A 26,743-nucleotide genomic window follows, 5' to 3' on the forward strand; every position below is an offset into this window, starting at 1 on the left:
CTCTGAAAGCTATAAGACACTGATGAAAGATATTGAAGAATTCACAATAAATGGAAAGCTATGCCATGCTCTTGGATAGGAAGAATTAATATTAAAATTGCCATTCTACCCAAAGCAGTCTACAGATTCAATGAAATCCCTATCAAAATAGAAAATACCAATGACACATTTTTTTTTTTTTTTTACAGAGCTAGTCAAATCTTCCTATAGTTTGTATGGAAACCCAAAGACCCTGAACAGCCAAAGCAGTCTTGAGAAAGAAAAACGAACTGGCGGTATCATGCCCCCTGATTTCAAACTACATTATAAATCTATAGTAATCAAAACAGTATAGTGCTGGCACAAAAACAAGACACATAGATCAATAAACAGAACCCACAGTCCAGAATTAAACCCATACCTGTTAGGCCAAGTAATCTACAAGAAAGGAGGCAACAATATATAATGGGACAAGACAGTCTCTTTATAAATGATGTTGGGGACACTGGATAGCTATATGCAAAAGAATGAAACTGGATCATCATCTTTCATCATATACAAAAATAAACTCCAACTGGATTAAAGACCTAAATATAACCATTAAACTTCCAGAAGAAAATATAGGCAGTATGTTCTTGAACATCTATTGGTAATTTACTTCTGGATACCTCTTCAGGCAAGAGAGACAAAAGCAAAAATAAACAAATGAGACTACATCAAACTAAAAAGCTTTTGCACAGTGAAAGAAACCCAACAAAATTAAAAGACCTTATGGAACAATATATTTGAAAATTTCCAAATACACAAAATATCAAAAGTATACAAAGAATACATAGAACTGAACACCAAAAATACAAGTAATCTAATTAAATAATGGGCAGAAAATCTGAATAGACATTTTCCCAAAGAAGACATACAGATAGCCAAAAGACACATGAAAAGATGCTCAACATCATTAATCATCAGGGAGATGCAAAATCAAAAGCACATGAGATACCTCCTCATACCAGAGTGGCTAATATCAACAAGACAGGAAATAGCAAGTATGAGTGAGAATATGGAGAAAAGGGAACCCTTCTACACTGCTGATAGGATTGCAAATTGGTGCAGCCATCACAGAAAGTAGAATGTCAGTTTCTCAAAAAAACTAAAAACAGAAATACAACTCAGCAATTCCATTTCTAGGAATTTACATGAACAAAATCACTAATTCAAACAGATACACATCCCTATGGTTATTGCACCATCATTTACAATAGCTAAGATATGGAAACAACCCAAGTATCCATCCACAGAGGAATGGATAATGAAGATGTGGTACCCATATATAATGGAATGCTGGCCAGAAAAAGAATGAAATCTTGCCATTTGTGACAACGTGGATGGACCTAGAGGGTATTATGCTAAGTGAAATAAGTCAGGTAGAGAAAGGTGAATACCATATGATTTTACTTGTATGTATAACCTAAAAAACAAACAAACAATGGAAATATATTCATGGACACAGAGAACAATTTTAGCTATAGCCATGGGGAGGGGGAGTAGAGGGATGGGTGAAATAGGAGAAGGGGTTAAAGAAGTACTAACTTCTAATTATAAAATGTATTAGTCACATGAATTAAAGTACAGCATAGAAAAATTAGCCAATAATGTAATATCTTGGTACAGTGACAGAGGGTAAATATACTTAACATGTGTTGTACATCTGCAACCAATATTGTGTATCAACTATATTTCAATTTAAACTTTTTAAAAAAATTGTTAAAGAAAGCCTAAAAAAACAAACAAAATCTATTGAAAACTATGGACCCAAAATTCATAAAACTTTTTAGGATCCCTTCTTAGAAAGCTCTCATCTAGGTAATATGCTCTCCATTTTCCACTTGAGGGGGAATATATATATATATATATATATTTACTTTTTACATCTAGGCTCTATCCCAATATAAAGCAAATTAGTTGGCTGTTTTTAAGCTATCTAGAAAAGGATAGACAGAGCTAAAATAATGATAAAGTCATTTTCAACTTTGTTTTGAGCTCTTTGATACCTACTGGCTCCAAGTCTTTAAATGGCAGGATGAGACTGAGGCCGACCTTTAGGGTTTCTCAAGAGTTGGCCATGTTAGACATAAAGGGTGGCCTATGAACAACAGGTGGACTGTGTTCTTTTAAAACACAATAGGACCTGTGTTTTTTATGAGAGTAGTCAAAGGAAATTATATTTAGCAATGAAGAAGTTGTTATTTACTGGGGAGATACTAAATGTCAGACGAGTGACATTTCAGACTGAAGGGAAAGTGAGTCTCGCTCTAAAGGTCCAAATCCTGTAGCATGACCTCCAGCATTTCTTCCTCTCCCCTCTTTTCCTTTCACCAACTTTATTAATTCCTTTGATACCAAATCCTGCATATCTAACTGTAAACCCATTCAACAGTTTTGCTTTCTTCCCTGTATGCTGACATTAGCATTTCTCCCAATTCTAAATTTCATCCACATATTCTATTACATAAAACACGAGTAAGTAGAAACTGATCTCCTTGTGGGTTCTTTGGAATGAGGCAGATAAGAAATCAATGAGTCAGAAACATTTCAAAATAAAATAATCTTGAAAGCTAGGCTTTTAACACCCTCTCCAGAAACTCTGAAAATGTCATAAAATTGGGGGAACAACAGATTAAATATATGTCCAGAAATCAGACTGTTTTGAAAGACTTTACAGATGAAGTTGTGTAATTGTTCTTAAAGCTTCTTGAATCAAATACCCTTTGGAGAACCTCAGGAAAGAGAGGGGAATTTGCATCCATACAATTTTAGAAGATATCTGGAGGCCTTGAACCCCTTCAGGGATCCAATGGTAAGGGCTTCTGAACTCTTCCAACTCCCTCATTCATGTATGAATAACTAAAGTGCAGTCAAATCCAAGATCAGAGCAAGTCTGTAGCATAAGCAGGCCTCCAGATTCCCAGTCCACTACTCTCCATCATGCCATAAATTTCTATGAAGAGCTTGAGATTAGGGATTTCTGGTAATTGTTAAAGTGCTTGTGCTGGTTGAATGCATCCTCCAAAATTCATGTTTACCCGGAACTTCAGAATGTGACCTTCTTTGGAAAGAGTCTCTTCTAATATAATTAAATTAAGATGTCATAGTGGATTATGGTGGGCCCTAAATCCAGGTAGTGTTTCCATAAAAGAAGGTCATGTGAATACAGAAATGCACAGGGAAGAAGGCACTGGGATGACTGTCACTGTGAACTGGCATGACATTCAGGAATTGCAGTGAGGCAGAAACTGGAATGTTGTCAAGGAATGCCACTGCCAAAAGCTAGGACAGAGGCATGGATGAGATTCTTCCCCAGAACCTCCATAAGGTGCCAACACTGGTAACCTCTTGATTTCAGACTTCTACCTCCAGAACTATAAAAGAATAAATTTCCGTTATTTTAAGAAACAGTTGGCTGTACTTTGTTATGGCAGCCCTAAGAAACTAATATACTAGTTTACTGCTATTGTTTATATCTTTATTTACATTACTTTAAAAACCCTTCACATGCTTTTCCCATTGAGGATCCACTTAGTCTCTCTCAAGTTCTTTTTCAGACTAACTAACCTGGATATTACTGCTGGACAGACCAATGCATGTCTGTGTCTTTCTAAGTTTTCTGCATGAGTAGAGATGAGTTATGCTGAGAAAAATTCTTAGGTCTACATTTATACAACATTGCTCTCATTGCGTTTAAAAAAGGACAGTGTTTTCCCATGGTGGAATAACTGCTGTGTATCTTGCAAGAGGGTAATAAAAAAACCAATGAAGATTTAAAAGGAAGTTCCATTTAAAGCATCTAGTATAATGGAGGTTTGCTTCATGCAAACAAGGAAGAAACCTTAGAAGATAATGTTGTTGACTTCCCTTCTCTAAAGTATTCTTTGACTCAGGAAGATAACTCAGACCTTACCAAGGATAAGCTGTTTGGAAATGACTGCCCACAGGGACTTCACAGTAATCCCATAAAATAAGTGAACTGGTTTAAATCAAACCTGTCTTAATTCCATTTACAGAGCACACCAGCTGTTAAGTACTGCTCATATTCTAGAATCCTAGATTTACCCATGCACAGAGATACTGTTATGCCACTGTCAGAGTATTTTCAGACATCCAGTCACACTTAGAAAAAAGAGTCCCACTGCTTTTGCTACCTCTAATTCATTGCCCTCATCAGACTGAGTGCTTGAGGAGATGAATTACTTGGTTTTGAATTGTGGGAAGTAGCCTGGGGAATATAGCCTGAAATCGTATTTTCAATTCTGCCTTCTTTCATTACGAGAACTGCTTGGTAATAAATGCCCTTGATTTTGTAAGGAAGGGGTGACTGTTTATATGTTTGGGAATCATGCCTTACTGTTAGCTGCACACTGAGCTAGTTTCTAGTTTTGGACCCTTTCTGATTTCCTGATATGTTCACTGCAAATTAAATAAGTCACTCTAGACCTCTGTTTCTTTACCAGCAAAATAGGAAATAGCACACACATCAATGAATTGGAAGATTGAGCTGAATGTGTGTCCACTGGATTACTTTATAAACCTTTTGCAGATTGATGGCAAAAACAAACAAACAAACAAAAACCTAGCTGTTTGAAAGAACATCCTATCACCTTAAGGAGGTACTGGTGAGTTTCAGGAAGAGACTATAAATTGAACTGGACTTGTCAGTGTTCAGATATAAATGTGGACTCCGGAAACTAAGCCCGGAGTCTGTGGAGCTGCATCGGACGCTCAGCTGTGCATTGCTTAGTCATATAGGAAACATGGTGAGGAAACGGTGTAATCCAGGGTAGTAGTTTTTAATATATACAATGCCAGCTGGATGGGGTGCAGGGCAGTAAATTCAGGAGAACCGAGTAGAAGGTGGCCTTTTATGGGAAAAATGTAAGAGGCAGGATGAACCTAAGAAGGAAGAACATGGAGCAGAGAAAAGACTGTAAAAGGAATCAAATAATCAGACCAAGAAGTCAGGGTTGTTGGGCAGCAGACAGTGTTTTTAAATGTGCAGGGATGAAAGATAATCATGAAAACTGATGTGTGTCATAGGTTGGGGAGTGGAGACGTCTCAGTGAGAAGCTGGGATTTCTTTATGGCAGACCTTAGTTTAAAGACCAAATCTGTGGCTTACTAGCTTTGCAGTTCAAGCAAGTTACTGCTCTCTTCTGAGCCTCATCTACAGAATATGAATAACTGTATTTTAGGGTCGCTGTGAATATTTTAGACAATATATGCATCCAGATCCCAAGAAGAATGCAATAAATAACAGCTGTTGATTAGCCTTATAAGGAAATAAAAGGAAGGACAACTAAGAAGAGTGTTTTTTACCTTCAACTCTCTTCTCCAAGGGAAAGAATGATAGGGTAGTTCTCATCTGACTGAAGGCACCTGGGTCAGGTTCACCTCGGAGAGTTCCTTACCAGTATCCAGTCATGTCCTGCAATAATTTCATAAGTAGTAGAGCTGTGTTACCTGATACAGTAGCCATTATCCAGATGTGGTTATTTAAGTTGGAATTAACTAAAATTAAAACCACTTTTCTTTAGTTTCACTAGCCATAGTACAATTCATCAGCAGCCACACAGGCTAGTGGTTATCTTATTGGAAGGTATATGACACATACATATACAAATATGTATATATTAACATACATGTGTATGTTTCCATCATTGCAGAAAGTTCTGTAATTTGCATGTGCTTAACTATAGTGGATATGTGTGTAAAAGAGTGTAACTGTAGAAGTCAAGGTAGTGGGGAGAAGAGAGGAGAGAAGCTCAAATAGGAAGATAAAGCTTCTACTGAGAGGAGCTCCTCTTTTTAAAAAATGCCTTGGGTAAAGTCGGTAAGGAGGGGAACTTAAGATCAGTAAGGTGGGTAAACCTTAAGCTGTGATGGCCAAGGCCTGGGATGAAAGGATTTCGGCTACATTTGAAATTCATCCTAGGAGCAGTACTTTGGTCTCAGATGTCAAACAGATAACCTGTTCCATGGTGACTAATATAGAGAACTGTTTACCTAGAGTGACTAATGTGGTGTCACTAAGAACTACATAAATGTCAAACAGATGCAATCACAGCAAATAGACTTTTCTAAATGGATCATATAATTCAAGGAAGGATAGAAACCAAAAAAACATTGGGATCAAAAGTGAGGTTTTTCTATGAATCTGAAGTGCATAAACCAAAGTCCTGAGAGAACAAGGAGAATTCCCTGTGGTGAATCCACCAAGTACCTAACATGCCAGGAATAAAATATGAGTAGATGGGTGAATGGGAAAAAACATGTCTCAGACACCTGAAGCTTTGCCACACCTGAAAGAGGGCTAAAATGTACAGTGTCTCTGCGAGGTCGTACTCGAGGTCCAAGGCTAACGGTGACCAATGTCACAGGTAACCTTTGTGAGCACTGACCATTTGCCAGGCCCTGGGCTGTAGGCTTGAACATGCCCTGTCACACTGAATCCCCATGATGCCCAAGTGCTACCAGCCTCATTTTGTAGATCAGGAGACTGAATCTTAGAAAAGCCAAGGCATCCTGTTGAATTATCATACACAAGGCCAAGTTAAGATTCTTAATATTATCTAATTGACAAATGTCCAGGCAAGATAAAGATCAATAATGACCAAGAATAAAAGGAGGGAGGAAGGAAAACTATTTTTAAAATGCTGTATATCACTTCTATCCTCTTGGCTTTACCCATTTATGTAAAAAACTACAACTAAGACAAGAGAGGAAGAGGAAGCGAGGAGGTCCGAGGGCCCTGAAGCCAGGCGAGCTGAGAGCCGGAGTGCACAGGATGGGCCCCCAGAGCGGAAGGGCCCACGGCTGTTCCCGTCCGCGGTGGGGTGGAGGCTCTGTTCCTTTGGGAATGAAGTCTGAAGCCTTCGCAGATGGTGTTTATTGATTATTAACAGGTGAGTCTTTTCTGTAAGCAAAATCTCAGTCCCCAACTTACATTTAATGTCTTGTCAAACCACCGTCTTCCACAGTCAACCGAATTGAACATTTATGGATGGGTCCACATGTTCTGACTCGTAACTTTATACTTTTATAATGTTCACATACAGACATACATGCTTTTAAATACTATTTTGAGAGCACTCCTAAAATGGGGATTGCGTCTTGACAAAGTATCATAGCTGGAAAAGCAGGGAGAGAATTGAGAACAAATTAAAGATTTCATCCTAAATCTCCTCAACAGGGACTTATGTGGAGTGGTGAAAAAGCTGTGGATGGTTCTGGAGGTCATAGAGGTCAAGGTCATAGAACTACTATGTGTTGGAGATCTTCCCCCTTACCAACAGGTTTTAACTTCATTGTAATTTTTCTCAAGGTGTATTTGTTTGATGGGGCTGCCATAACAAAATACTTTGACTTCGTGCCACAAATCAATATATATTATATTTAGTATGGATAGAAAACCAGAACTGGTTCCTCCACTAAAACTGTGGCAAACTAAGAAGCCTAAGGATCTGTGTAGTTGTCAACATGGTTTTGAATCTGCTCTGGAACCAGGCTGATGCTTTCCTTCTCCATGTATGGTGCACATGCTTACAGACAACCGCAGTGTCTTCCTTGCTAGCAGCAGACTGGACAGGGTGAAAGAGGTGTTGATGGATGCCAGGTGAACTTCATCACCTGCAGTTGGTTCCAGGTCTACAAGCACTATTGCAAGTGGCAGGCTTGATGAAAAAGCTGTTGAACATGTGGTCTTCTCCCCCAGCATCTTGTTCCCGGGTATTTGGACTGCAGGCTGCATATAGTATTTCAGGCAGCAGGCTTCTCAGCAGGGATTGCCAGAGCACCAGGGGGGCCAGTGTGGGTAGAGAACTATTTGCATATGGTGACTATTTGGAGAGATCATCTTGTTCAGAGGAGGCAAAATGAGTTGCAACACAGATTTCTTACCAACACAGCACTAAGAGTTCTCAAGAAGAAATTAGAAAAGTGACATTCTAGATGTCTACTTCTCTGACCCTTTGGGAGATTAATTTACTGGACCTGAAGTAATGTTGCCACCCACAGACTTGGCCTTAGGAAGTCCATAGTATGACAGGTGTCCTGGGTCTCATGTATTTTCATATGGATTTCCTGACTCAGAGTTAGTGATTGTCCTCACCACACACACAGCTCCTCCTCTCCCGGCACACATTGCCCTCTCTCCCCCCAACACACTCCACCCAATTTTTTCTCCAAAATAACACTTCAGCAAATACTTCCAATTCAAATAGCTACAGTAACACTATTTGCAATGATATAAAATTACTTCCTGTCAATGAAGCTGAAGATACTTTATAAAAGAGTAACAGACCCTAATATTTCTACTACAAGTCTTATTTATCCCCTAATGCATTATCCATTTCCATTTACTTAAAAAGTACCATAAATATGAATCTAAGAGAAATCCAGTAATGATGGTTATACTATGACAATAATTCGTTAGTAAGAAATTAAAGAAATCGGAAAGTTCTTGGGGTTCATGTTTAAATGTGGCAAGACACGTTCAGAGTTTCAGTATTTGTACCTGTTCAGAGAGGAGGAGGAAAGGAAGGAGAAAGCAATGGAGCATTCCGGGAATGAAAACGGGTTGGATATTCGTGGAAAGTCCTTTAGAAGGATGACAATGAAAAGCTATGGAGCTGAGTTCCACTGAGAAATGGAAATGGAGTGTGCACCACCTGTGAGCCTGCACCCCTCAGTCTGACCATGTGCCCCCAGGGATGTGAGGATGCTGTCTCCACTGAAATCCTTGGCTTTGTCTTAGCACCCTTAGCACTGGCAGCAACTCCCCCCTAGGCGTCCACTTTTGGCCACAGAATATAGTAATAGCAAATACTTACTATTAAGTAGTCACTATAGGCCAAACACTGTGCTAATTGCTTTACTTGCCCAGTCTCATTTAATTATCACAATAACCCTATGAGATGGATAATCTCTAATTGTCCACATTTAACAGACCAGTATGATCCTGTAATGCCTGGAAAGCAGCATTTTGTTGCACAGATCAAAAGGACATATATACAATTCTTATGAGGCTTTTGTTTCCTTGGTTTCTTCTTGCAGGGGTGATTTTTCCATTTTTATATAGTGTTATCAGTGACTCCAACAGTATCTCAAGTCAGCTGCTCACAAGTTGCATTTAGGAACTTCAGATGACACTTTCTTCTCTTGATAGTCATGATTTAAATGGAAACTGGTGTGTCCAGAATCTGTTGTGTCCAGAATCTGTTCTGAAAATTAGCCTTTACGGATTATCTTTAGTGGTGTTCTTATTTTTAAATTTTTTATTTGGAGCCCTAACAGGGTGAAAACCATGTTCTTAGAAGTGGGCATATTTCTTGTGGGAGTTCCTTTTGTTGGAGGATTTCCTTGTAAAACTAGGAACTGGCAGGGCTGTGACCTATGTCCTGGGCATCTGTGTACATACTTCGGGGCAGAGGAATAGCTTAGAGGGTGGCTGTCACCTTTTGTCTTTAGAAAGGATGGGAGAGCACTGGAAACTCCATGAGGACAGAGACCCACTGGCGCTCCTAGCACAGTTCCCTGCACAGAGGACACACTGCTGGGGGCTGCACACACCAGGACAGGCTCTGTCCTAGACACTGAGGGCTCTACACTCTCATGGCCCCCAGAGGCTGATGCCCTGATGCTGACACAGATGAATAAACGGGCTTGTGCCAAGTCACCATTGCACAGGGCATTATGTGAGTGCTCGGGAGGAGCACCTGCTTCATGAAAATTTCTCAGAAAGCTCCACTGAGGCTGAGACTTAATGAAGGAGTAAAAGCTATCCAGAGACTGTAGAAAAGAACCCTCAAGGCTAGTGCTTCTCAAAATATCAAGCACCTAGGGAGGTTTAAAAAAGATTCTGATGCCTGAGGCCCATGTGTGGAGCTTCTGATGTAATGGGTCTGAGTGTAGGCTGGGCACCACGACTTTAAAAGTGCAGCCAAAAGTTATTTAAAAGTGACTTTAATGTGCAGCCAAAGCTGAGAATCTGGGCTAGTGGCTCTCCGTACTGGCTGCACTTTAAAGTCACCTGGGAGGCCTTCTGCATCCACCCCCAGACATTCCCAAGCAGTTTTTCTGGGATGTGTGTGTATTTCAAGACTCGCCAGGGCTGAGGATGACTGCGTTGGGGGTTAGCAGCAGCAAATGCAGGGCAGGAAGCAGAGAACATGGCCAGTCCTGCTGCTGGGGTGTGAAGGGCAGAAGCAGGCTGTATAGGACGGGAGGGCCTAGATTAGAAAAAGACTTCTTTGCCAAGTTATGGTGTTTGACATTCATTTGGGTGACAATGGGTAGTGAGTGAGAGCTTTAAGGAAGTAACATTAAAAAATATGTTTTCAAAGACTGGATATAAGTCAGAAGGCAAGGAGTGCAGTTGGTTGGAAGTAATCTATCTCTGGACAGAATGGTGGAAGGGTTGGGATGCTGGATGTAAAGCCAGATATTTTTGTCTAAAGTCTCTTTACTGTCAGAGGAAGATGAAAAAAATCAACTGTTTCTTTTTCCTTTTCTGAGTTGACTGCTCTACAGGAAAGAAAAACAACATTTGTCAGAATTTCCAGGATCCCTACTTGGGAAAGTAGGGTAGAGGGCAATTACTGAGGATGGGGAGCTCTTCAGAAGAGTCTAACAACCTTTGTGGAGAGAGTGAACAGACTCCACTCTTTAGACAAGGCAGGGCAAAGACTGAGATTTTCAAGAACTAAGTTCAAGAATTATATTCATCATTCTGTGTGTGCTTACCTCTAATGAGTATGCTGGTTCTCTTTAGTATTTATCTTACAAACTTAGCTTGTGGTGTTTTTTTCTTGGGGCTAACGAGGAAAGGAAGGGGCCATTGAGAGAGGATGCCCAGGGCACCTCTTTTGTCTTTCTTGGGTGACTGCTTCTGTTGGGAAAATGGCCCCAAGCTTTCCATGATTCAGAAGGCTGAGAAAGGACTAGGCGGCCACTCATGAGAAATGATGACTTGTCATCACTCAGCAAACATGTCACAGGAACGGAGCCTGAGGAGCACCTGCACACATCCTGAGCACATCCTTCCTGTGGGCACTGCCCCTGGGTGAGCCTGCTGGAGTTGCATAAATCAACCGGAGAGGCATTAGGAGTCCTCTCCCTCCCTTCAGGTACAGATGAAAAATGTCACGGACGCTTGGTGCCAAAGGTGACTGATGCGGCTGAAATATACCTTTGGGCTCTTTTAAAGCTCTCCTCATGGTAGTAATATTAAGCAATTAAATGTTAAACTATTTTAATAACTTTCTTCTTAAAACTGGGAAATTTTCGTTCGTGTGAAATGCTTCCGCTAGTAAAAGAATCTGTGTGGCCTTCCGGTATAGGATTCACTGTGGTCTGTCTAAGGGAGGCCAGTAGAACTGAGAAGGACCCTCAGCGCCAGGCCATCAGAAACCTAGGCTACATTTTCCAGATGGGGTAAGACCCACTAGTTCTTTGCATAGGTATGTTAGCGTGGCTCTTAATTTTGTACACTTAAGTTCCTTTTATTGGGTCAAAGACAGAGTGGGCCCTTTTAGTTTCTCTATTAAAAATAATTGGCACTATTTATTGTTCTTCTATTTGCCATGTGCTTTGAAAATATTATTTCCTTTTAATTTTTCCAAAAACTCTGCAGGGCAGTAGTATTGTTTCCAGTCTTTTATGCTGAGAGTAAGGCTTGGTGAGGTTAAGTGGCTTCCCCAATGGAGTGTTCCAAATTAGTGGCAAAGCTAATTTGGACCCACATCCACCTGGCTTTCCAATTACCTACTATTGTCTTTCCACCTTACTCCCTCTCCTCTCCAGGAAACCATGTCCCCAAAGCTGAAGGCTAGAACATAAGCTAAGTAATATGCTATACTGTTCACGGGATCAACCCTTCCCCAGGACTTGGCTTTACCTGAAGTAATTTTCCCCACTCAGTCATCCCTTCCTTGATTCATTGACTATTTAATGACTGACTATTTTGCTCCAAGCTCTGGGAGAGAGAGATAAACAAGGTAGGGTCCCTGCTCTCATAGAGTCTGGTGTCCTGTGGGGTAAAACACAGTGAATAGCAAAGGAATAATAATAGAAAGTGATTTGGGTCAGGAAAGGTAAGTGAGGCGGTCAGGGAAGGCTCTTCTGATAAGTGGTATTTGAGGTGGAAAGGAATGATGTGAGGGACCCAGTCATGCAGAGGCCTGGGAAGAGCATTCCAAGCAAAAGGAACAGCATGGACAAAGGCCTGGGGGCTGGAACATGCCTGATGATCGCACAACCTGCCCCCTGCTCCTTTCTCCCTTCACAGGCACATTTCACATTTACTGAATGCCTAATACAAGGTAGCCATTTTGTTACTTCAAAATTGTATCAGTGTGCATAATTCTAGACCATTTCCTATGTGAAATCTGCTAAGATTATGATGCTGATGACTATGGCATATGAAGGAGTTATATTCTAGAAAGAAAATAGAAAATCTGTGGCTAGTATTATTGAGTGATTTCTATGTTGCAGTCACAATGTTATATCCTTTTATATATATTATCTCATTAGTCCTCATTCAATGGTAGTGACCATTATTATCTTCATTTCAGAGATGAAGAAATAAGGCTTAGAGAGGTATATCAGTTTGTGAAGGCTGCCTTAGAAGTACCACAGACTGGGTAATTTACACAGCAGAAATTAATTTTCTCTGAGTTTAGAGTTCCCTATTATGGTTAGGTTTCCAAATTGTCAAGGTTATGAGAACTATTCCCCTGGACCTTGGGGTTTTACCTATGAAAAGTGGACATCAGCAGAAAGTTACCCCCTCATCCTTCTCTAACATGGCTCTGTGGACTTCTATAAATAAAGCCCTGGCCAGACCCCGTGCTGGCTGGAGTTCTCAAAGGGAGGGCAACACACTCGGAGAGCTTCTTGACAAACAAGACATAACTGACTTCACTCTGTTTAATGAATGGATGGAAATGGCCTACTTACCTTCTCATATGTTCTCTGCAACAAATGAGTTTAATCACTTCATGTGGTAGCAGGCTTTGAGTGGAGATTACATTTAGGTAAACGTTGGAAGAAAAAATATACAGTCAGATACACATATTAGAACAACAGGCTGTAGGTCTTCTCTGTGACACCCCATTTATTCACACAGTACTTCTCAGTCTGGAAAGCGCTATCATGGTTGTATCTAATTACGCATTGCAGCAAGCCCTGGGCAGAGCCAGGGTGGGTGTTGTGTATTCTTGGCATTCCTGCTTCCTGTTTGAGGCTTAGTTGGAATAGTGATCTTCCAGGCCTGCAGCTGGAGGTACTAAAGTGGAGATCAGGACCCAGGGCTTCTGTTTCCACTCTTACGCTCCAACCTTGTTCAATCTTCTCTGCTTTGCAAAGACAAGTCTGCTGTCAGAGCACCTATGCTGAGCAGCATCAGAAAGTAACCTATGTAGAAACAGGGCTTTGCTCTCTGCAGAACATGCTTCTCTAACCTGTTATGGCCTGACACCTTCTCCTTTCTCAGATCTCAGTCTCAAAATTACCTTCTCAGAGAACATTTTTGTGACCCAAAAGTAGCCTCCCACACCCCCACCCAGTTATGTTTTATTACATTGTCCTGTTTTCTTTGTGGTACTGATTAGATTGTGCAATTACTGCGTTATCTGTCTACCCCATGACAGCAGGCTTCCTCAAGACTGGGAGCCTGGGCATCTCACTCACTGCTCTGCCCTCAGCACCCATAGCAGAGTCTAGCACGTAGTACGTGTTCAAAAAAGACAGCACTAGGAAAGTGGGACACACTACTATGTAAAGTCACAAAGATGGTAGGAGGAGATACCCATTGTGGCTGAACCTCTTAATCTCTATTCATCCTTGACAAACTTATTTTAACCTCTGTTATGGGTGAATTATGCCCGCTCCCAATTCATGTGTCAAAGTCCTAATCCCCAGAATCTCAGAATCTGACTATATTTGAAGATAGTGTCTTTGAAGAGGTAACTAAGTTAAAATGAGGTCATGAGGGTGGGCCCTAACTGAATATGACTAGCATCCTATAAGAGGAAATTTAAACATAGACACATACAGAGGGGAGATGATATGAAGATGCAAGGAGATGCCCATCAAGCCAAGAAAAAGGCCTCAGAAGAAACCAACCCTCCTGACAGCTTGATCTCAGAATTCCATCTTCCAGAAGTGTGAGAAAATAAACTTCTGTTGGGTAATTCACCAGTCTGTGGTACTTTGTATGGCAGTGCTAGAAAACTGATAGACCCCTTCTAAGCCTATTTCTAGAACAAGGATGGTAATGGTCACACTGTTAAGTAAACATTAATATGATAGTAGTATCAATGGACATAACAGTGATAACAACACATAAGTCACTCAAAAATACTAATTCCTGGAATATAAATTCTTATTCCTAGAATATAACTCCCTATGTCTTAATGATCAGTATCATAATCTTAGCACATTTCAAATAGGAAATAGTTTAGACCTACATAAAATTTTGAAGTAACAATGACTATCTTATACATTCAATAAATGTTTATTGCATGAATAACTGAATTTGTAAACATAATACATTTATCTCTATTCTTGGTAAATAATTCCTTCCAAGCTATCTAACACATAAGAGACACCAGTCTAATGCAGCTGGAGAATTCCAATTGGAAACACAGCAAATCAACCTCATCACCTTACTTCTCATCTATGAGAGTAATTTCTAATTCCTTTCTGGAGCAAGATTATACCATGAATTAAGTCTTGCTTTTGTCTAAAACCTACTTCTTTCTCCCATGAGAATATCTAAACCTCTAGATGTTTCAGAGACAGCCCTTTACAAACAAAACAACAAAGAATCAGGGCGTCTCCCAGCCCCCTACTTCCTGAAAGAGGTTCCTGGTTCTCAAAGGTTTGGTCTAATGCCGGCACAACCACCTCCAGATGCTCACACCCTGTATTTCCTGTTGGTAATGTCCCCTGGAGTATCTGGTCACATGGCTGAGAAACAAAACACACACACAGTCTCTCAAACACATTATGTGTCAGAGAAAGAAACCGGGGGAGTTGGGAAGTCCCCTTATTTATGGCAGACACACATTGTTATTAACAACTTTATTGTCATTTGAGAATATTTCCATGGGGCAGTTTCTGCCTTTGAGAATATAAATACCTGGGGATCCTACATTGCCTTCTGGACACACCTCTAGATTTGTAAACTCTTTGCTAGCTCCCTATCACCAAAGAATATTTGCATTTTCCAAATCTCATATTAATTAGATATATCTGCAAGAGAAGGTAATCAGATATAATCTGTGAGCCCCTACAATCTCCCTAGCACCCTCTTTTGCTCCCCATAAAGAGAGGAAGAACCAGCTTGAAGAGAGGAAATAGTTTGTTTTTCTTGGCAGTTGACAGCATGGAGATTTACACAGCATAGCCAGCCAAGCTGTGACTTCCTTTCAGTGACTGCTGAAGTTAGATTCAAATGTGCTAAGTGAATATAGGAACTGTTTTTTTTTTATTGTTTATGACAGATTTTACATACTCTCCTGCAAACACTTACACATATTCAATGGGGACGTCATTACCAATTCCAAAGAACAAAAAAACGTTGGTTTCACTTACTTATTTCACTTGGTTTGTTGTGTTAACAGATTATTAGAGATACATGTTTGCATTTTCTTTGTTTTATTAGAACACTAATTACTGTTATTACTATTATTACCAGTCTTTATAATAACATCTTACCTTTAAATGCAATCTTTTGTGCTGAAATACCCAAAGCTATTTACGACCTATTAAACAAATTAGCCATGGGCCTCACTTCATTCTCCCCTAAAATGTACCCACTTCCTGCAGTGAAACCCAGCAGCTGTGTAACTGTAAGCCTAGCCAGTCTGGGGTATCACTAAGGACAGAAAGGACGGGATAATGCATTCTCAAGGCACTCAGCCCCTAGCCAGGTGCTAAGAGGCCCTAAGAGACAAGGAGAACATGGGTCTTCTATGAACTGTGGGCCTTAATCAAATACCTAAATAGGTAGAGAGATGATTCGTCTTCTCTTCTGGACCCAGGCCTAAATTAGTTCAAGGTGCAAGTCAAAAAATATATTATTTCTGCTAATGTTAAAGGGAAAATACTCTTGATGTTTTATGAGAAAGTATCTTTTAAGTTAGAGAGTTAACACTATGGCGTCATTTAACCTTTGAGATCCATTCAGCCAAATCCAGATTCCTATTGTTTTCATGTTTACCTTTCACTATTCACTTTCTACAGTGAGAATACCAAGACCTTCTTGAATCCCATGCAATTTTATGTGTTGTTTTTTGCCCTGCAGAGAGTTTATCTGACCACCATTAACCTTTTCTGGCCTCCCTATTGAACCACACTGCCTCTTTCTGCAAGGCCACACAGAGAGAACCTCTTGGACTTTGAAGAATTTTAGTGGGAAGCATGTAAACTAATCATCTCTTGAGCCAACATTTCTGTACTCCTCTAATTTGGAGAAAAGTGGGCTTCCTTTTCCCAGATGTACTGCTAAGGGTCTGGGTGGACAGCAGCAGTAAGCCGCCTGCTTCTCCATTCTCACCAGTACCCTGTCACACACCCTGATGAACATGCTGAATTCTCCTTCTGAATGAGGCCCCAGCAGTCCTGGCCCAATCACCTTTCATCAAACATGAAAGGCCAGAGAGGGCTGAATCTCCTAGGCTCTGAATGACACTAACTGCATCTTTCCCTCTCCAACCTCTTTCTTCAGCTGCTGCTTAACCCTTTGTTACAGAACAGCTCTGGGGCAGAGGACTCAGCCACAATGCAGTTTCCTTTTCAAGTTTGGGGCAAATCTCCCTGGGCTGGATTAATAGTGAAGCATAACTGGAAGACCACAGATTATGGGCCTGTGCTTTAGAAAGCACAGCAAACATCATCCCTTTGAAACCTGATTTATCCTCCCATTTTTGATAATGACTCCCAATGAAGTCTTAAATCCATTCAGCTATGCCACTAAATGTGTTATAAAACTAGAGAAATGCTGGCACCAGAATTTGTTCTTTAGGGTGTGGTTTCTTTGAGTTGGAGAGTGATCTAAGGGAAAGCAAGTTTATAGCTGATGAACATACTTTGCACTGGTGTATTTCCAGGGGGTCTGGAAGGTTCCACAGTCTGATTTTTCTACATGCAAATTAACACTCAGTTAAGATGAGGTTACCATATCACGCACCCAAATTCAAATTCCTTTTTATGTCATTTAATCATGATATAATCCTTTGTAATATGCAGAATTGTTTAAAGGTTTACGTCTACACAGAAGTCAAAGGAAGATTCATTGTAAATTTTTAGGATATTTGATGGTATTAGTGCAGTTAACTATGACTTCAGTGACTTGATTATAGATTGCCATGGGCTATGTTAACCAAATTTTAGGGTTATCTAAATGTATCTAGAATCCCAATCTTTTAGGGCTAGAATACTAGAGAATTTCTACTTAGGAATTGGGTTTCATGATACAGAAAGACTTGCATTTGCATTAGTTACTCAATTTTGCCTGTGAGAAGGCAGGCAATGAAACATTAAAAAAATAATCTGCTGATTCTAATGTCCCCCAAATCCCTTCAGATTATTGGGAATAGGGATTGGCATCATTGGACTTTCCACATTCAACATTTTGGGAGACTAGAGAGAAGTTTATATCTGATCTCAGCGTACTTCTGTGATTTGCTGAATGACCCCAGAGTCTTCTCAGGGCAATGGAAAATATTTCAAGATTTCTGTTCTTACCCAGATGTTGTAATGAATATACGGAATTGTTGGTTTATGAGATTAAAACATATTCATGAATGCTCTTTATCATACAACTGCAGGGCCCTGCAGCTGGAAGAGCCCCATCTCATCCATTTGCACTGGGGGGTGGGGGTGGGGGAGGGAAGTGTGTAAGTTGAAGCCAGCTGGACCACAACTGGCATAGCTTCCTGTTTGGTTGATTCAATGCCCCAGGCGCACTGTGATTCATTTGGCTTTTCACCTGACTATTCCTTTGTTAGAGAGGCCTGTGAAGTCGGATGTTAAGGATTTTTCCCTGAGGGAAGTTTGCTCTGAACAGAAATATGGCATCCATAACATCAACTTAGAAATGTGAGGTAAAAGTATTAATAATAGCAAAGAGAGATAAGAAAGCACCTGGGGACCAAATGGTGGTATTTAAAATTTTTCTCATTTTTAAGTTATAAATAAACGTGTATCATTAAAAATTAACAGAGGTAACATCTTTCTAAGTTGATTGATAGTAGCCACACTAGAGGGGGGTGAGGATTTAATAATGTGGGTAACTGTTGAACCACTGTGTTGTACGTTTGAAACCAATGTAAGATTCTATCTCAAATGATACTTTAATAAAAAAAATTTAACAGAGGAAATGAGCATCTATAGAATAAATTAGGGTTGTAGAAAATCATTTGTTTTAAATAAAGAGCCATATATAGAGCTCCTCTTGTATGTAGTATTCAGTGCTGAAAGATGAGAGGTTTTAAAAATCACCTTGGAAAACAAGTAGCGTCCATACCTTGGGTGTCTTTATATGTGCTTAATCTACAAAAAAGGATTGCTGGGTAGCAGGGCACTGTAGTAGGAATCAAATCAACCTGTGTAGCTAAAGAAACAATTCTATGACGGCTTTGTTGTTTAGCAGAGCTCTGAGCTTGGAGGAAAGTAAGTTATTTTCTGCTAAGAATTAGATGTTAAATAAGTACATGGTTGGTTTGGGGAAGGATAAGAATATTGGAGCACATATACAAGAAAGAAAAAGGCAAGATCCTGATCGTAGTTCTTATATAAAGTTAGAGGGTTCAAAGCCAGAATCTAGAAGAAATATTAGTATAAGAAAGAGTAAACAGGTGAGTTTCCTGGATGGCATCAAAATATAAATTTATATTTATGTAAAATATAAATATAAATAAAACAATAAGCATTGTTTTATTTTGTAATCCTCCAAAAATGGATGGTATAGAGTTGACTGAACTCTTGTAGGTTTTGTAAAAACATTACTCAAATGTATTTTATTTCATATCATTTTTAGTGCAATGTTAACTAATTGGTATAAGGCTGATGTTATTTATTTGCCCAATTACATTTAAATTGATTTAAATTAATCCAGTTAGTTTAAGAATATAACTCTGGCCAAGTCTGAATATAAAACATTTGAAACAGTGATTCCAATATATTTCAGGAAGAAAATCTAAACAGCAAGGGGCCACTTAATCCAACAACATAGTTCAGGGAAAAATCTTCAGTCTGGCCATAGATATATTCATCTGTACTCTTTCTTTTTATTGTACTCTATATATTCCCAGTAATATTATTCTCTGGAGTCAGGTCTGATTTCAACCATGGACAGAGTTTCAAATCATAAGATTTCTGGAAAAGATTAATTCCTAATTCCTCTAGGCTGGACAGCACATCTCTAGCAGATTTCAGTGACAGATTGATTCACTTGCAGGTTCCTTAGAAGAGCAACTCTAGATGTTTGAAAGCCTCAAGCCCTTTGGAAATGTAACCATCCCAAGTGAACTTCTTTTTTCCTAGAACAGACTAAATTTACCATAACTCTGGGCTGTGATGAAAGAAAAGAAAACCCAAGGTGTTGTCCCAAAGGAGAAGCTGCTTCCTTTACTTCCACGATACCAGCTGTTTCTACTCTTTGTCACTGAGTGTCCCTCCCTAATACAGAGACAAACTGCAACCACCTTCCTGTATATGCCTGTCATCTTAATTCAGTGCTGAGCTTCGTGAGGACATATGCTGTTTGTTAATCACCTCTGTATGCCTAGCTCCTAGCTATGCACATGGCACAGCAGATGCCAAGAGAGGGAGAGCACTGAACAAAAGCAAGAGCAATGGTGGTCTCACAAGGTTTCCTGATGTCTCTCTCTTCCCTGACACCGGAGGAACCTCTAAAAACACCTCTTCTTTCTTCTCTCTACCCTTGGCTGCTCTTGGGCTTTATTTAGGTAGGAGTTTGAGAGTTCTAACACCTACTATAAATTAAGAATGTTAACAGTCCACAGTGGGTGGGGGGTATGGAGTGGGGGGAGAGCTCACTTGTTAAAAAGGGCCCACCTTAGATGAATAATAAAAGATAGTTATTTTTTTAAGAAAAATAATGACTTGAACAAGAGGACTGGTTTGTCTTTTAAATAAGTAGGCACTTGAGCAAGTTAAACACTGTCATTAGCAAGAGATCCTGTTTCTTCTTGCTAAGCAAAAATCAAGTTGGCTTTACTCAGATGGCAGTTCAAATTTCCCAGCTGCTTTAGATTCTATTCCAGATAGACTGAAAAGAAAAAACAAGGGGCAGTGGAGAAGTGGGCTGCCCCAAACCACTTAATATGTCTGCTGTGGTTGTTATCTGATAATCTTGCAGAAACCCAGCAATAACTGGGAACAGAATGAGATCAAATAAGACAGAGAACCAGGGCACGCTAAGAAAAGCACTTGATTACATGGAGATTAGAGTATTTAGATAGGGTTGACCTGTTAGACAGTGAACAAAGCTGGTGCTGAGGAGGAAGAAATTTCCTCTACCCCCCAAGGTTCATCTAACTGGTCTATGAATCAGTTGACGTGAGACAAATTCACAGGAGCAAAAAAACCCCGAAGTTTAATTACATGCGTACAGGGAAGCCATAGACAGGGGTTCCAAAGACAGTTAGGGGGGAGGAGGAGGTATATGTCATCCTGAGCCAAGGAGCAGCAGCTAGGGGTCTGAGGCTTCAAAGGTAAAGGTAAGTAATTTTCAAGAACATGAAAAGAGTAAAGATTTGGTAAACAATATAGTTGATGGGCCACACAGAAAAGCGGGGCACAGAGCAATTTTAAAAGGCTTTGCCACATGCCTTCCTATCACCTCTAGTTTACACTATAATATAGCATCTGTGGTGAGAGCTCTCCTCCTGCAGCGGTTCCTCTAATGTGAATTTGTTTCAGGAAGCTGTTTAGGAGGGGAGAGGAGGTCAAAGTATCTTCCTGAGTCCTTACACTATTCTTTCCCTTGAGAACACTGGATTCAGTCGATTTCCCTATCTCACATACAGCTACGGTCAGGATTATCCGCCTCTGCACATGCTGACCCACAGCAGACGTATTAAGTGATCTGGGGGCAGCCCACTTCTCCATTGCCCCTTGTTCATTCTTTTCAGCTTATCTGGAATAGAAGTTTTGAAGTATGTCCAGGAATCTGTGTTTTTAACATCATAATCCTGATCCTAGTTCTTATATAAAGTTTTAAGATAAAATGTTAATTCTAGCCCATCTGGGTGTATTATTGCAGGCCATACCCATTTGTTTGCTTTTCTAGGTTTTATGCCCCACTCTCTTAATGTCACATAATAGACCAGTACTTGATGCATGGCTCACCACTTTGACTAATTCATCTGAAAGGTTCCATTCAATGTCAGACTAACATATATCAGAGTTGTATGTGGGACAGGGAAATCGGCTGAATCTAATGTTCTCAAAGGAAAGGATAGTAGAGGGACCAAGGGCAGGCCACCCCCAGATGTGCCAGTGTGACATGCATATTATTTCAAGCTGAAAAGCACAAGGCCCCAAAGACTCAGGCCCCTACCCCCTTCTCCTTGGCTCAGAATGACATATGTACCTTCTCCTCCCTGAGTGTCTTTGGAACCCAAGGCTATGGCTTCTCATGCATATGTGATTAAACTTCAGGTTTTTTTCTTCTGTTAATCTGTCTCATGTCTATTTGATTCTTAGGCCAGCTAGAAGAACCTTGATGTTCTTCCTCCCAAAAATCGTCAAAATATGTGCCTTAATATTCATGTACCAGAGTTCATATGTGTTATTAGTCAGAGGCCCTTAGGGATCCCTGGAACACCTCAAGAGGTAAAAACAAACAGTGGAAACAATGAAGAAGAGGGTCTACAAAAGCCAGACAGAAGGTTGTAAAAAGTCTAGAAGCATAAGACCACTGATACATAAGCAAATACTCACAAACAGCTGAATAGTTTCCAAGGTCATTATGCCTTATGGAAGAGGAATATAATCAATGGCCGAGATGGCTACTTAAGTTATTAAAAAGTTGAAAATATGCACAGAATAGTTCAAGAAGAAAGTGAAGTGCACAGTATACTTTAGAAAACTTTCTATCCAAAACTTTTCAATATAAAAGATAGTATTGTTGAGCTCTCAAGAAAGTATCCTTTCTGGAATTGCTTTTAAAGTATGAAGATATATGTTGGCCCTTACCTAATGAGTTCACCAAGGATACTAACCCATAAAACGGTCTCAAGCCCCACTTACATTGCAGCAGGAAAAGTGTAGGAAGCTACTGAGTGATATGAAGTTCCCTGGCAGCAGAAGGCAAAACTGTAAGAGATTGGTTTTAATCCTGTATGAAAAAGTAGGTTAAGTCTTCACCAAATTTTCCTTTTGAAAAAAATACATATGCATAGCCGGCCATGAAGGAAATTTCATAGTTAGTGATAAAAGATTTAGACCTAATCCCAATGCAAGAGCACTGATATATGCATCAAACAGAAGAACACAGAACTTCAGGGGGGACAAAACAGCAATGAGGAGGATGAAAAACCTTTGCTTCTAAGGTTCTGATTGCTCTAACTGTTCAGTAACCACCTGCAGTTCAGGACAGACGCTGGCTCCGCTTAGGGCAGGCTGAAGGGGACTAGCCTTAGCGTCACTGCAGACACTTGGTGGATTCTCTCCAAGAGAAACAGCATGAACCCCAGGGGTAAATACTTGATAATTCTTCTAAAGAAAGTGACAAAGCTGCTGTCAGGGCCGCATATAGTTAGTGTGCCACTAGAGAAACTTAAGTCCTACCCAGGAGATTTTCTTTTTCCTCATTATATGCTGCTGGTCTGAACAGGTTTAGGCTCATTTTGCCTCTTCCCTTTCACAAAAGCCTGAATCAATGAGAGATAATTACACCAACTGAAGAAAGTGAAAATAAGAATTTAATATGCAGCCCTCAGGGAATCCTGAGTACTGGTGCGGTTCCCTAGTGCAAAGAATGACGGTGGAGAGTAATTCCTGCTTCTGTTGGATGATTAAAAGTTCAAACAGGGAACATAAAAGATAAATAGAAGGTACCAGAAGGAGAGTATTCTGTGCTTGGATTGAATTACTTTCCTTTGGCATATGAACTATGTTTTCCTGTGGAATTCACTTTGGTTAAGCAGTGAGCTGTGGCTGCCTGCTAGCCCTCTCTTAGTGGGGCCCCTGGATGTTCCGGAAGGAACGGGAAGGCATTGATGTGTTTGTGTTTCAGGCCTTGTAGCCTGGAGCCTGCCCTGATACTGCTGCGTTTGTGTTTCTTCCACATAATGTTGAACTGTATTATTTAAATACCTGACCTGTGAAATTGGAGGTCCTGGAGAATTTGGGAAGAAACAAAGCAGTCTGCAAAATTAGTAAAATGTGAAAAAGAGATAGAGCCAGTGTGGAGTAAGAGGGAAACAGACAATATGAAGAGTGGGCAGGGGAGGCAGTGAAGACTTTTGCCATTAAACCCCCAAACAACTTCAGAGCTTGATTGAGCTGAAGTTCTCCCTGCTGGGAATGAGTCCATAAAGGGTAGCTGACTTTTCAGACAATGATCTGAAGATATTGCCCCTGCTCCAAGTAGGATGTCAAAAAGGATTTCTACTATTGTGCAGGCATCTGGAAGCTAAGCTTACAGGCAGCCAAGCCACCATTGGCATTCTGATGATGTCCTGGTTGTTTTCTTTGACTGTGCAGATGTTACAAGCAGACCAGCAAGTAGTAGAGCACTGGAGCTGTAGTGAACTGCCTTCAGAGGAAATGTGTGGGGCCAGGGAATCGCTCCCTGATTCTCTGATTCTTCGGTACCACCTTCACACCAGAGTCCTCTCAAGAGATTCCTTTTAGAGCTCAAATTCTGATAATGGAACAAAAGGTTGATGGGTGAAAATTAATCTCATTTTATGCAAATGACCTTAGTTCTGACCTGTCACATCAGTTCGAAGACCTGCCCACTAAAGAAGTCAGGATGAGGGACTGGAAAGTTGTTCTGTGATTCATGACTCCAGCTTCAACTGACTTGTGGTGATGGATCCAGGCAGGGCACCCTTGAGAAAATGTGTTCTTGGGGGAGGAAGATGCCTGGACAGTACATTGAGATTTGCTGTGCTGTCCTGGGCTATTTGTGACTTAATGGGGATATTTATAGGTATATTACAAGTCCTTTGTTGTTTCAGAAACCAATGAAGTAATTTCCATAGGAAGTTAGAGGGGTCTGTGGCTATCAGCTGCCCCTATTTAATTTGTCATAAAGAGAAAACAATTTATCCATTTGGGAAAACTAGAAATGGAACAGTTTATCAGAAGGAAAACTTTGATAAGATTGAATGAAACGTTGTATAAAGATACTACCTAAAACAAAAATAGTATTTCTATGGATTAAAAAAATTTAGATTATTTAAACATACGTGATTTCTCTACCATGACCATTTAATGACAAGACACCATTTATACAGGACTTACCACACTGCCAGAGCCCTGCTAAATATTTTGCATGCTTTACCTCCTTCAGTCCTTACACTGATCCTGTATTTTACAGATAGGAAGAAGGAGGCTCCAAGGGATACAAATCAGTTATTACACAGAGGTTAGTAACTTGCCCAGATCATACAGCCAGGTAAAGAGGGAGACAGAGCTTGGATAAACAGGTGTGTTTTGATCTTCTGATAAATTCACTTCACTGTGTTTGAATATAAATTCACATATACATAAACACACGTACCAAATTTATTTATTCATCCCTTCTACAGATACTTATTAGAAACATACCTTTTGCCAAACCCATGCTAAGCTCAGAAGACCTACAGGTGAAAACATAGGCTCTCTCTTCTTAATGAGTTTATGGCAGAGCAAAAGAAAAACAGTGTTTAAAACACAGTATGTACAAAAATGAAAGTACAAGGCGACAAAAGAAGAGGTGGGGCCTTATTCTCCAAACACAGCATTAGAAGACTTCCCTGCTTCTGTCAAATAACCAAATATTTTTCCAAACTGCTGATCTCAATTTAAATTAAAGATAACAGCAAAGGAGCTGAGGTTGTTTACTTGGTTTTAGGAAAACTCCTATCTGGATTTCTGCAGAGAGCACCGGAAAGGGTGTATTTCTAGACCAGGGAAATTTCCTTCTCCCAAATATAGAACCTCTAGGAAACTGTTCTTAATTTAGAAACCAACTTCAAACTTTGGTGCTTGCAGAGTGGGTGGGTTGAGGTAAAGCATAAGTATGAATCTGCTATATATATTTGATTTTCTTCTTTCCATTTCCTTGACAATCCTAGAATTAGGTACAAAAAGACTTGCAAACAATACTTTTTAATTGTTTTCACACAATAAACTGCATGTTTCCTTGGTTGACACAACATGAGTTTCTCCTCAAAATTAAAGTTTTAAATAATATCAGAAATGGCTTTCAAAAGCTATAAGTACTCATTCTGTGAAAGCTCTGTTGAATAGTCTGCACTAACCAAATGTTAGTGATTGTTCTCTGGCTGAAAAGGGAAATGTCATATAAACTGAAATGTGAGAAAAATGATAAAAGTAAACAGCATGTTGGAAGGGTGCTTCATCGTTAACCTTTACTAAAATGTACACCAGTAAGGGTTGCATATTTTATACTAGGTGTTCAGATAGCTCAGTCAATCCTCACAACAGTCTTAGGAAGTAAGCCAGGTAAGTTTTTCTTCCCTGACTTCCAGGGAAGGAAGTTAAGTCAATAATACTGTCATGCCCTCCCTCCAGATCAGCCAGTTAAAAAAGATCAGAAAATGAACCTGGTAATACCTGAATCTAAGTTCAGTGCTCTTCACTATGTGGTGTCAAAATTATAACTAGAAATACACAGCAAGCTCCCTGACATGAAAATAGAAATCACTTCTAATGATGTTAATGGAGTAATGTATAAGGGAAGCATTTATTTCTTGTTCATTTAATAAATATTTATTGAAGCCAAGCCATTATGTTAGGAGGCAATAATGGAACCTGAAGGTAAGCAGTGCGGTACCTCTCCTTTGACCAGGAAGATCTATGTGTGTGTACGTATGCATACATGAAAATATGTCTTCTCTAAATACAGTTTGAAATGTAGGCTGTAATCAAAATTATGAAATAAGTACACCTCCCCTCCTTGAGATGTTTCAGGCAGCTGAAGATAGACCGGATGAACATACACAGATAAAAGATTTATGGAAGCTGATTATACTTAAGCTTACAAGGCCACTAATTTATTGGCTTAAAATAAGCTTTATGTCATTGCTACCTTTAGACTCACTAGGTCTGGTGGTCAAGGTCGATGTATTACAATTTCTAAACTGTGTTCAGATACCACACACCAGATTTAGCCAATATTGACACATCCCAATATTTGCTATCAAGATTGAGCTCATAATTAAGCTGCTGCATTTGGGACTTTATAATGAAACTCTTGATGGAGTTTAGACTGGAAAATTTGACATTTTTTTTATTTGCAGACATGAGCTGTGGTATCAAAATGCTAAGTATTCAGAGACTGCTGCAGAACGAAATACTGTCCTTACATGTCAGACCCTTGAGAGTGACAGGTCCGACTTCAGGCTGTGGATGGAGGCTGCCCTTACATACAGGTCTGTAAACCTCTCTATGTTTGTACCTCTCTCACCCTATGTTTCCTATGCATCCTTGTTCCTAGTCAGAGATT

General features: G+C 39.9%; 2 long non-coding RNA genes across 3 annotated transcripts in view; one reads left to right on the forward strand and one right to left on the reverse strand.

Annotated features, from left to right (window-relative positions):
- LOC118973130 (uncharacterized) overlaps positions 1–26,743 on the forward strand; it is a 96,524-nt gene that overhangs the window by 65,627 nt on the left and 4,154 nt on the right. Inside the window, exons 3-4 of the long non-coding RNA XR_012130006.1 lie at positions 6,742–6,932; positions 26,538–26,669. This is a non-coding gene — a long non-coding RNA (uncharacterized lncRNA). The remainder of the gene's footprint in view (positions 1–6,741; positions 6,933–26,537; positions 26,670–26,743) is intronic.
- LOC108383524 (uncharacterized) overlaps positions 1–26,743 on the reverse strand; it is a 242,378-nt gene that overhangs the window by 45,898 nt on the left and 169,737 nt on the right. The window contains exon 7 of one of the 2 annotated variants that reach the window (XR_005062363.2): positions 5,346–5,455. The exons of the other annotated variant lie outside the window; for it this stretch is intronic. This is a non-coding gene — a long non-coding RNA (uncharacterized lncRNA). Of the gene's footprint in view, positions 1–5,345; positions 5,456–26,743 lie in introns of those variants that run through there. 2 annotated transcript variants of the gene reach the window in all.

The sequence above is a fragment of the Manis javanica genome, chromosome 1 (assembly GCF_040802235.1).
Source record: "Manis javanica isolate MJ-LG chromosome 1, MJ_LKY, whole genome shotgun sequence".
In the NCBI taxonomy this organism is placed as follows: domain Eukaryota; kingdom Metazoa; phylum Chordata; class Mammalia; order Pholidota; family Manidae; genus Manis; species Manis javanica.